Raw genomic sequence first — 11,183 nt, forward strand, 5'->3', positions numbered from 1 at the left:
CACGCCACCTGGAACACCACTGCGTAATGGTGTGTCCGAACATCGTAACCGTACTTATTAGATATGGTGCGATCTATGATGTCTCTTACCGATCTACCACTATCATTTTGGGGTTATGCATTAGAGACAGCTGCATTCACGCTAAATAGGGCACCATCTAAATCCGTTGAGACGACACCATATGAAATGTGGTTTGGCAAGAAACCAAAGTTGTCATTTCTTAAAGTTTGGGGTTGCGATGCTTATGTGAAAAAGTTTCATCCTGATAAGCTTGAACCCAAATCGGAAAAATGTGTCTTCATAGGATACCCAAAGGAGACAATTGGGTACACCTTCTATCACAGATCCGAAGGCAAAACATTCATTGCTTAGAATGGATCCTTTCTAGAGAAGGAGTTTCTCGCGAAAGAAGTGAGTGGGAGGAAAGTTGAACTTGATGAGGTAACTGTACCTGCTCCCTTATTGGAAAGTAGTTCATCACAGAAATTTGTTCCTATGACTCCTACACCAATTAGTGACGAAGCTAATGACGATGATCATGTAACTTCAGATCAAGTTACTACCGAACCTCATAGGTAAACCAAAGTGAGATCCGCACCAGAGTGGTACGGTAATCCTGTTCTGGAGGTCATGTTACTTGACCATGACGAACCTACGAACTATGAGGAAGCGATGATGAGCCCAAATTCCGTAAAATGGCTTGAGGCCATAAAATCTGAGATGGGATCCATGTATGAGAACAAAGTGTGCACTTTGGTTGACTTGCCCGATGATCGGCAAGCCATAGAAAATAAATGGAATCTTCAAGAGGAAGACGGACGCTGATAGTAGTGTTACTATCTACAAAGCTAGACTTGTCGAAAAAGGTTTTGAAAATGTTCAAGGTGTTGACTATGATGAGATTTTCTCACTCATAGCGATGCTTAAGTCTGTCCGAATCATGTTAGCAAATTGCCACATTTTATGAAATCTGGCAAATGGATGTCAAACCTACATTCCTTAATGGATTTCTTAAAGAAGAATTGTATATGATGCAACCAAAAGGTTTTGTCGATCCTAAAGGTGCTAACAAAATGTGCAGGCTCCAGCGATCCATCTATGGACTGGTGCGAGCATCTCGGAGTTGGAATATATGCTTTGATGAGTTGATCAAAGCATATAGTTTTATACAGACTTGTGGTGAAGCCTGTATTTACAAGAAAGTGAGTGGGAGCAGTACAGCCTTTCTGATAAGTATATGTGAATGACATATTGTCGATCGGAAATGATGTAGAATTTTCTGTAAAGCATAAAGGAGTGTTTGAAAGGAGTTTTTCAAAGAAAGACCTCGGTGAAGCTGCTTACATATTGAGCATCAAGATCTATAGAGATCGATCAAGACGCTTGATAAATTTTTTCAATGAGTACATACCTTGACAAGTTTTTGAAGTAGTTCAAAATGGAACAGTCAAAGAAAGAGTTCTTGCCTGTGTTGCAAGGTGTGAAGTTGAGTAAGACTCAAAACCCGACCACGACGGAAGATAGAGAGAGAATGAAAGTCATTCCCTATGCCTCAGCTATAGGTTCTATAAAGTATGCCATGCTATGTACCAGACCTATTGTATACCCTGCCCTGAGTTTGGCAAGGGAGTACAATAGTGATCTAGGAGTAGATCACTGGACATTGGTCAAAATTATCCTTAGTGGAATAAGGATATGTTTCTCAGTTATGGAGGTGACAAAAAGTTCATCGTAAATGGTTACGTCGATGCAAGTTTTGGCACTGATCCGAATGACTCTAAGTCTCAATCTAGATACATATTGAAAGTGGGAGCAATTAGCTAAAGTAGCTCCGTGCAGAGCATTGTAGACACAGAAATTTGCAAAATACATACATATCTGATAATGGCAGACCCGTTGACTAAACTTCTCTTACAAGCAAAACATGATCACACCTTAGTAATCTTTTGGGTGTTAATCACATAGCGATGTGAACTAGATTATTGACTCTAGTAAACCCTTTGGGTGTTGGTCACATGACGATGTGAACTATTGGTGTTAAACCACATGGCGATGTGAACTAGATTATTGACTCTAGTGCAAGTGGGAGACTGAAGGAAATATGCCCTAGACGCAATAATAAAGTTATTATTTATTTCCTTATTTCATGATAAATGTTTATTATTCATGCTACAATTGTATTAACCGGAAACATAATACATGTGTGAATACATAGACAAACGGAGTGTCACTAGTATGCCTCTACTTGACTAGCTCGTTAATCAAAGATGGTTAAGTTTCCTAACCATAGACATGAGTTGTCATTTGACTAATAGGATCACATCATTAGGAGAATGACGTGATTGACTTGACCCATTCCGTTAGCTTAGCACTTGATCGTTTAGTATGTTGCTATTGCTTTCTTTATGACTTATACATGTTCCTATGACTATGAGATTATGCAACTCCCGTTTACCGGAGGAACACTTTGTGTGCTACCAAACGTCACAACGTAACTGGGTGATTATAAAGGTGCTCTACAGGTGTCTCTGAAGGTACTTGTTGAGTTGGCGTATTTCGAGATTAGGATTTGTCACTCCGACTGTCGGAGAGGTATCTCTGGGCCCACTCGGTAATACACATCACTATAAGCCTTGCAAGCATTGTAACTAACGAGTTAGTTGCAGGATGATGTATTACGGAACGAGTAAAGAGACTTGCCGGTAACGAAGATTGAACTAGGTATTGAGATACCGACGATCGAATCTCGGGCAAGTAACATACCGATGACAAAGGGAACAATGTATGTTGTTATGCGGTTTGACCGATAAAGGTCTTCGTAGAATATGTAGGAGCCAATATGAGCATCCAGGTTCCGCTATTGGTTATTGACCGGAGACGTGTCTCAGTCATGTCTACATAGTTCACAAACCTGTAGGGTCCGCACGCTTAACGTTCGGTGACGATCGGTAATATGAGTTTATGTGTTTTGATGTACCGAAGGTAGTTCGGAGTACCGGATGAGATCAAGGACATTACGAGGAGTCTCGGAATGGTCGAGACATAAAGATCGATATATTGGACGACTATATTCGGACATCGGAAAGGTTCCGAGTGATTCTGGTATTTTTCGGAATACCGGAGAGTTACGGGAATTCGCCGGGGAGTATATGGGCCTTATTGGGCTTTAGGGGAAAGAGAGAGGGGAGGCTGTGCGCCCCCCAAGGCTTAGTCCAAATTGGACTAGGTGGAGGGGCGGCGCCCCCTCCTTCCTTCTCTTCTCTTTTCCCTTTCCTTCTCTCCTACTCCTACTACTTGGAAGGGCTCCTAGTTCTACTAGGAAAGGGGGAATCCTACTCCCGGTGGGAGTAGGACTCCCCTAGGGCGCGCCATAGAGAGGGCCGGCCCTCTCCCTCCTCCACTCCTTTATATACGTGGCCAAGGGCACCCCATAGACACAAAAATTGATCTCTTGATCTCTTAGCCGTGTGCGGTGCCCCCGTCCACCATATTCCACCTCGATAATATCGTAGCGGTGCTTAGGCGAAGCCCTGCATCGGTAGCATCATCATCACCGTCACCATGTCGTCGTGCTGACGAAACTCTCCCTCAAAGATTGGCTGGATCGGAGTTTGAGGGACATCATCGAGCTGAACGTGTGCTGAACTCGGAGGTGCCGTACGTTCGGTACTCGGATCGTGAAGGCGTACGACTACATCAACCGCGTTGTGCTAACGCTTCCGCTTTCGGTCTACGAGGGTACGTGGACACACTCTCCCCTCTTGTTGCTATGCATCACCATAATCCTGTGTGTGCGTAGGAAATTTTTTGTAATTACTACGTAACCCAACAGTTTTATGTTTTAATTAGTGTTTGTGCCAAGTAAAACCTATAGGATCTTCTTGGATGATAGTTATTTGATCTTGCTGAAAAAGTCAGAAACTTTCTGCTCACGAAAACAATTGCTAAAAATCACCAGAACATGATAAAATACTGATTCCAATTGCAGTAGATCAATAAACAAATTATCTAGGTCTTCCTATTTTGGTAGAATTTTTGGAGTTCCAGAAGTTTGCGCTAGGCACAGATTACTACAGACTGTTCTGTTTTTGACAGATTCTGTTTTTATGTTGTTTGCTTATTTTGATGAATCTATGGCTAGTATCGGAGGTTATGAACCATATAGAAGTTGGAATACAGTAGGTTTGACACCAATATAAATAAAGAATGAGTTCATTACAGTACCTTGAAGTGGTGTTTTGTTTTCTTTCGCTAACGGAGCTCATGAGATTTTCTGTTAAGTTTTGTGTTGTGAAGTTTTCAAGTCTTGGATTTGATGGATTATGGAACAAGGAGTGGCAAGAGCCTAAGCTTGGGGATGCCCAAGGAACCCCAAGGTAAAATCCAAGGACAACCAAAAAGCCTAAGCTTGGGGATGCCCCAGAAGGCATCCCCTCTTTTGTCTTCGTCCATCGGTAACTTTACTTGGAGCTATATTTTTATTCACCACATGATATGTGTTTTGCTTGGAGCGTCTTGTATGATTTGAGTCTTTGCTTTTTAGTTCACCACAATCATCCTTGCTGTACACACCTTTTGGGAGAGACACACATTAATCAGAATTTATTAGAATACTCTATGTGCTTCACTTATATCTTTTGAGCTAAACAATTTTGCTCTAGTGCTTCACTTATATCTTTTAGCACGGTGGTGGTTTTATTTTATATAAATTATTGATCTCTTATGCTTCACTTATATTATTTTGAGAGTCCTTTAGAACAGCATGGTAATTTGCTTTGTCTATAAAATTAGTCCTAATATGACAGGCATCCAAAAGGGATATAATAAAAACTTTCATATAAGTGCATTGAATACTAAGAGAAGTTTGATACTTGATGATTGTTTTGAGATATGGAGATAGTGATATTAAAGTTGTGCTAGTAGAGTAGTTGTGAATTTGAGAAATACTTGTGTTGAAGTTTGCAAGTCCCATAGCATGCACGTATGGTAAACGTTGTGTAACAAATTTGAAACATGAGGTGTTCTTTGATTGTCTTCCTTATGAGTGGCGGTCGGGGACGAGCGATGGTCTTTTCCTACCAATCTATCCCCCTAGGAACATGCGCGTAGTGCTTGGTTTTTGATGACTTGTAGATTTTTGCAATAAGTATGTGAGTTCTTTATGACTAATGTTGAGTCCATGGATTATACGCATTCTCAACCTTCCATCATTGCTAGCTCTTTGGTACCGTGCATTGCCCTTTCTCACCTTGAGAGTTGGTGCAAACTTCGCCGGTGCATCCAAACCCCGTGATATGATACGCTCTATCACACATAAACCTCCTTATATCTTCCTCAAAATAGCCACCATACCTACCTATTATGGCATTTCCATAGCCATTCCGAGATATATTGCCATGCAACTTTCCACCGTTCCGTTTATTATGACACGCTTCATCATTGTCATATTGCCTTGCATGATCATGTAGTTGATATCGTATTTGTGGCAAAGCCACCTTGCATATTATTTCATACATGTCACTCTTGATTCATTGCCCATCCTGGTACACCGCCGGAGGAATTCATATAGAGTCATAATTTGTTCTATTTTTGAGTTGTAATCATCGAGTTGTAAATAAATAGAAGTGTGATGGTCATCATTAATAGAGCATTGTCCCAAATAAAAAGAGAGAGGAAAGGCCAAAAAAAGAGAAGGACCAAAAAAAGAAAAGAAAAAATAGAAATAAAAAGGGACAATGCTACTATCCTTTTCCACATTTGTGCTTCAAAGTAGCACCATGATCTTTATGATAGAGAGTCTCTTGTTTTGTCACTTTCATATACTAGTGGGAATTTTTCATTATAGAACTTGGCTTGTATATTCCAACAATGGGCTTCCTCAAATGCCCTAGGTCTTCGTGAGCAAGTAAGTTGGATGCACACCCACTTAGTTTCTTTTGTTGAGCTTTCATACATTTATAGCTCTAGTGCATCCGTTGCATGGCAATCCCTACTCCTTGCATTGACATCAATTGATGGGCATCTCCCTAGCCCATTGATTAGCTGCGTCAATGTGAGACTTTCTCCTTTTTGTCTTCTCCACACAACCCCCATCATCATATTCTATTCCACCCATAGTGCTATGTCCATGGCTCACGTCCATGTATTGTGTGGAAGTTGAAAAAAGTTTGAGATTACTAAAGTATGAAACAATTGCTTGGCTTGTCATCAGGGTTGTGCAAGATGAGAGCATTTTGTGTGACGAAAATGAAGCATGGCCAAACTATATGATTTTGTAGGGATGAGCTTTCTTTGGCTATGTTATTTTGAGAAGACATAATTCCTTTGTTAGTATGCTTGAAGTATTATTATTTTTATGTCAATATTAAACTTTTATCTTGAATCTTTGAGATCTGAACATTCATGCCACAATAAAGAAAATTACATTGAGAAATATGCTATGTAGCATTCCACATCAAAAATTCTATTTTTATCATTTACCTACTCGAGGACGAGAATGAATTAAGCTTGGAGATGCTTGATACGTCTCCAACGTATCTATAATTTTTGATTGTTCCATGCTATTATATATTCTGTTTTGGATGTTTAATGGGCTTTATTATACACTTTTATATTATGTTTGGGACTAACCTACTAACCCAAGGCCCAGTGCAAATTGTTGTTTTTTTGCCTATTTCAGTGTTTCGTAGAAAAGGAATATCAAAGGGACTCCAAACGGAATGAAACCTTCGGGAGCATGATTTTTGGAACAAACGTGATCCAGAGGATTTGGAGTGGACGTCAAGAAACGAACGGGGAGGCCACGAGGCAGGGAGGCGCGCCTGCCCCCCTGGGAGCACCCCCACCCTCATGGGCCCCTCGTAGCTCCACCGACCTACTTCTTCCTCCTATATATACCTACGTACCCCGAAACCAACCAGGAGCACAATGAAACCCTATTTCCACCGCCGCAACCTTCTGTACCCGTGAGATCCCATCTTGGGCCCTTTTCCGGCGCTCCGCCGGAGTGAGAATCGATCACGGAGGGCTTCTACATCAACACCATAGCCTCTCCGATGATGTGTGAGTAGTTTACCACAGACCTTCGGGTCCATAGTTATTAGCTAGATGGCTTCTTCTCTCTCTTTGGATCACAATACAAAGTTCTCCTCGATCTTCTTGGAGATCTATTCAATGTAACTCTTTTTGCGGTGTGTTTGTCGAGATCCGATGAATTGTGGGTTTATGATCAAGATTATCTATGAACAATATTTGAATCTCCTCTGAATTCTTTTATGTATGATTGGTTATCTTTGCAAGTCTCTTCGAATTATTAGTTTGGTTTGGCCTACTAGATTGATCTTTCTTGCAATGGGAGAAGTGCTTAGCTTTGGGTTCAATCTTGCGTTGCTCGATCCCAGTGACAGAAGGGGAAATGACATGTATTGTATTGTTGCCATCGAGGATAAAAAGATGGGGTTTATATCATATTGCTTGAGTTTATCCCTCTACATCATGTCATCTTGCCCAATGCGTTACTCTGTTCTTATGAACTTAATACTCTAGATGCATGCTGGATAGCGGTCGATGTGTGGAGTAATAGTAGTAGATGCAGGCAGGAGTCGGTCTACTTGTTGCGGACGTGATGCCTATATACATGATCATGCCTAGATATTCTCATAACTATGCACTATTCTATCAATTGCTCGACTGTAATTTGTTCACCCACCGTAATACTTATGCTATCTTGGGAGAAGCCACTAGTGAAACCTATGGCCCCCGTGTCTATTTTCCATCATATAAGTTTCCAATCTATTTCTATTTTGCAATCTTTACTTTTAATCTTTATCATAAAAATACCAAAAATATTATCTTATCATCTCTATCATATCTCACTTTTGCAAGTGGCCGTGAAGGGATTGACAACCCCTTTATCGCGTTGGTTTCAAGGTTCTTATTTTTTTGTGTAGGTACGAGGGACTTGCGTGTGGCCTCCTACTGGATTGATACCTTGGTTCTCAAAAACTGAGGGAAATACTTACGCTACTTTGCTGCATCACCCTTTCCTCTTCAAGGGAAAACCAACGCATTCTCAAGAGGTAGCAATGGCTAGCCATGGAAAGTGAAAGTATGGTTGAAAAAGGAATAAACTTTATTTTTTGTTTGGTAACCGCCTATGATATATCTAGCATGGAAAGTGTTGGGAACTCTAAGTCGTTTTCGTTGGTGGGAAGGATACACCTCCCAAAATGTTTTTATTTCTAAGTTTTTCGCTTTGAGCTCTGGCACCTCTACAAATCTCTACTTCCCTCTACGAAGGGCCTTTCTTTTACTTTATGCAAAAAAATTATTTTGAATTTGAGTCTCCATCTTCTCTTATAAAAGCACCAACTAAGAGGCAATATGATCATACTTGAGTATTGGGAATATGCGAGTGTGTTTCATGAATGGATCAATGGTTGAGCATGATGGGCTAGGGATAACTTACTTTAGCATTGATATTTTGAAAGACATGGTTGCTTGTTGATATGCTTGAGTATTTAAATTATCATGTCAAAACTAGACTATTGCTTTGAATCACATAAAATTCCAAATGTCCATGCTATAAAGAAAAGAATATGATATGACATGATAGGCAACATTCCACATCAAAGATTCTGTTTTTATCACTTACCTACTCGAGGAGGAGTAGGAGTTAAGCTTGGGGATGCTAATACGTCTCCAACGTATCTATACTTTTTTATTGTTCCATGCTATTATATTATCAATCTTGGATGTTTTATAATTATCTTATAGTCATTTTATATCATTTTTTGGTACTAACCTATTGACATAGTGCCAAGTGCCAGTTGCTGTTTTCTGAGTCCAAATGCAACGAAACTTTACGGAGATTTTTTATGGACCAGAAGACACATGATGGGCCCTGGCTATGCCTGGGGGGTGCTCCGAGGAGAGCACAACCCACCAGGGCGCGCCAGGAGGCCTAAGCGCGCCCTGGTGGGTTGTGCCCACCCCGGGTGCTCCCGGACCGCCTCTTTGCTCTATAAATACCCCAATATTCCCAAAACCCTAGGGGAGTCGACGAAATATTGATCCAGCCGCCGCAGAGTCCAGAACCACCAGATCCAATCTAGACACCATCACGAATGGATTCCCCACCTCCCTTGGTGCCTCTCCGATGAAACATGAGTAGTTGTTTGTACACCTTCGTGTCCGTAGTTAGTAGCTAGATGGCTTCCTCTCTCTCGCTGAATTCTCAATACAATGGTCTCTTGGAGATCCATATGATGTAACTCTTTTTGCGGTGTGTTTGTTGGGATCGGATGAACTTTGAGTTTATGATCAGATCTATCTTTTTATATCCATGAAAGTATTTGAGTTTCTTTGATCTCTTTTATGCATGATTGCTTATAGCCTCGTATTTCTTCTCCGATATTTGGGTTTTGTTTGGCCAACTTGATCTATTTATCTTGCAAAGGGAAGATGTGCTTTGTAGTGGGTTTGATCTTACGGTGCTTGATCCCAGTGACAGAAGGGGAACCGACACGTATGTATCGTTGCTACTAAGGATAAAACGATGGGGTCTATCTCTACATAGATAGATCTTGTCTACATCATGTCATCATTCTTATTGCATTACTCCGTTTTTCCATGAACTTAATACACTAGATGCATGCTGGATAGCGGTCGATGTGTGGATTAATAGTAGTAGATGCAGGCAGGAGTCGGTCTACTAATCTTGGATGTGATGCCTATATAATGATCATTGCCTGGATATCGTCATGATTATTTGAAGTTCTATCAATTGCCCAACAGTAATTTGTTTACCCACCATTGCTATTTTTCTCAAGAGAAGCCACTAGTGAAACCTACGGCCCCCTGGTCTCTTTCTCATATATTTGCCTTGGCGGTCTACTTTTCTTCTGCATTTATTTTCAGATCTATTAAACCAAACATACAAAAATACCTTGCTGCGTTTTATTCTTATTTATTTTATTTGGCGTTCGATCTATCAATCTACTACAATTTATTTCACGCCCGTTTGCCTATCTTGAGGCGCCGTTACCCGAAAGGGATTGACAACCCCTTTAACACGTTGGGTTGCGAGGATTTGTTATCTGTGTGCAGGGGCTGTTTATGTTGTGTTGCTTGGTTCTCCTACTGGTTCGATAACCTTGGTTTCTTCACTAAGGGAAATACCTACCGTCGTTGTGCTGCATCATCCCTTCCTCTTTGGGGAAATACCGACGTAGTCCTAGCCGACATCAGTGCGTAGCATAAACTAGGCATGACTCTGTGTGCTGGACTAGCAGGCACTCTAAGGGAGGCTAATGTAGTGCACTGGAATTCCTACATGCTACCTATGATTTTGTGTAATGTACTACCTCTGTTCCTAAATATATGTCTTTGTAGAGATTCTAGTATGGACAACATACAGATGTATATAGATGCATTTTTGAGTGTAGATTCACTCATTTTGCTCTGTATGTAGCCTATAGTGGAATCTCTAGAAAGACTTATATTTAGGAACAGAGGGAGTATCATGTATGACATCTACATATCTAATTTAGCAGCCAATAGTAGAAATCATTGTCCGCACAAAGGGATTACTGGTCAAAAATCCTAGCAAAGCACGCTGGCAGGCACACATCAATACAAGAGAGAGAGACGCACTTATAAGATCGTAGCAATGCCTCAGTCCAGGATCTTGGTTGGTGAAGCTGTTAGATCCAAAAGAAACAACGTCCTTGTAGTTTTTGCCCAGCTGCATAACATATAACAGCAACCTGTTAGTATATTTGAAGTACATCAGGCAGGTGATGCTGGACGAGTTTAAAGGTGACAAGTACCTAGGCCGTGGCGGGTGCTTGGCATCTTGCTAGACGGTGGGAATTAGGTTAGAAACGTCAAGGGTGATGACGCTGCGCTGGCTATCGGGGTCCGGTAAGGAGATCTAGAACCGTCGAGTAGGGTGTTTGTGGAGCGGCTCTAGTAGGGTAGACTACGGTGTGGGTGAAGCAGATCTGAGGCCGTGGACGAGGGTGTCGGTGAAGCTGCTCCGGTGGTTGGGTTCAGGATGGTGTCGACGATGCGGATCCGCGGCCATGTACGGGGCGTCAGAAGCTGCTCCGGTAGGTTGGACGAGGGTGCGACGAAGCGGATCTAAGGCCGTGGACTTGTGAATTGGCAAAGCGGCCCCGACA

The sequence above is a fragment of the Aegilops tauschii genome, chromosome 7, assembly GCF_002575655.3.
Source record: "Aegilops tauschii subsp. strangulata cultivar AL8/78 chromosome 7, Aet v6.0, whole genome shotgun sequence".
Lineage (NCBI taxonomy): Eukaryota > Viridiplantae > Streptophyta > Magnoliopsida > Poales > Poaceae > Aegilops > Aegilops tauschii.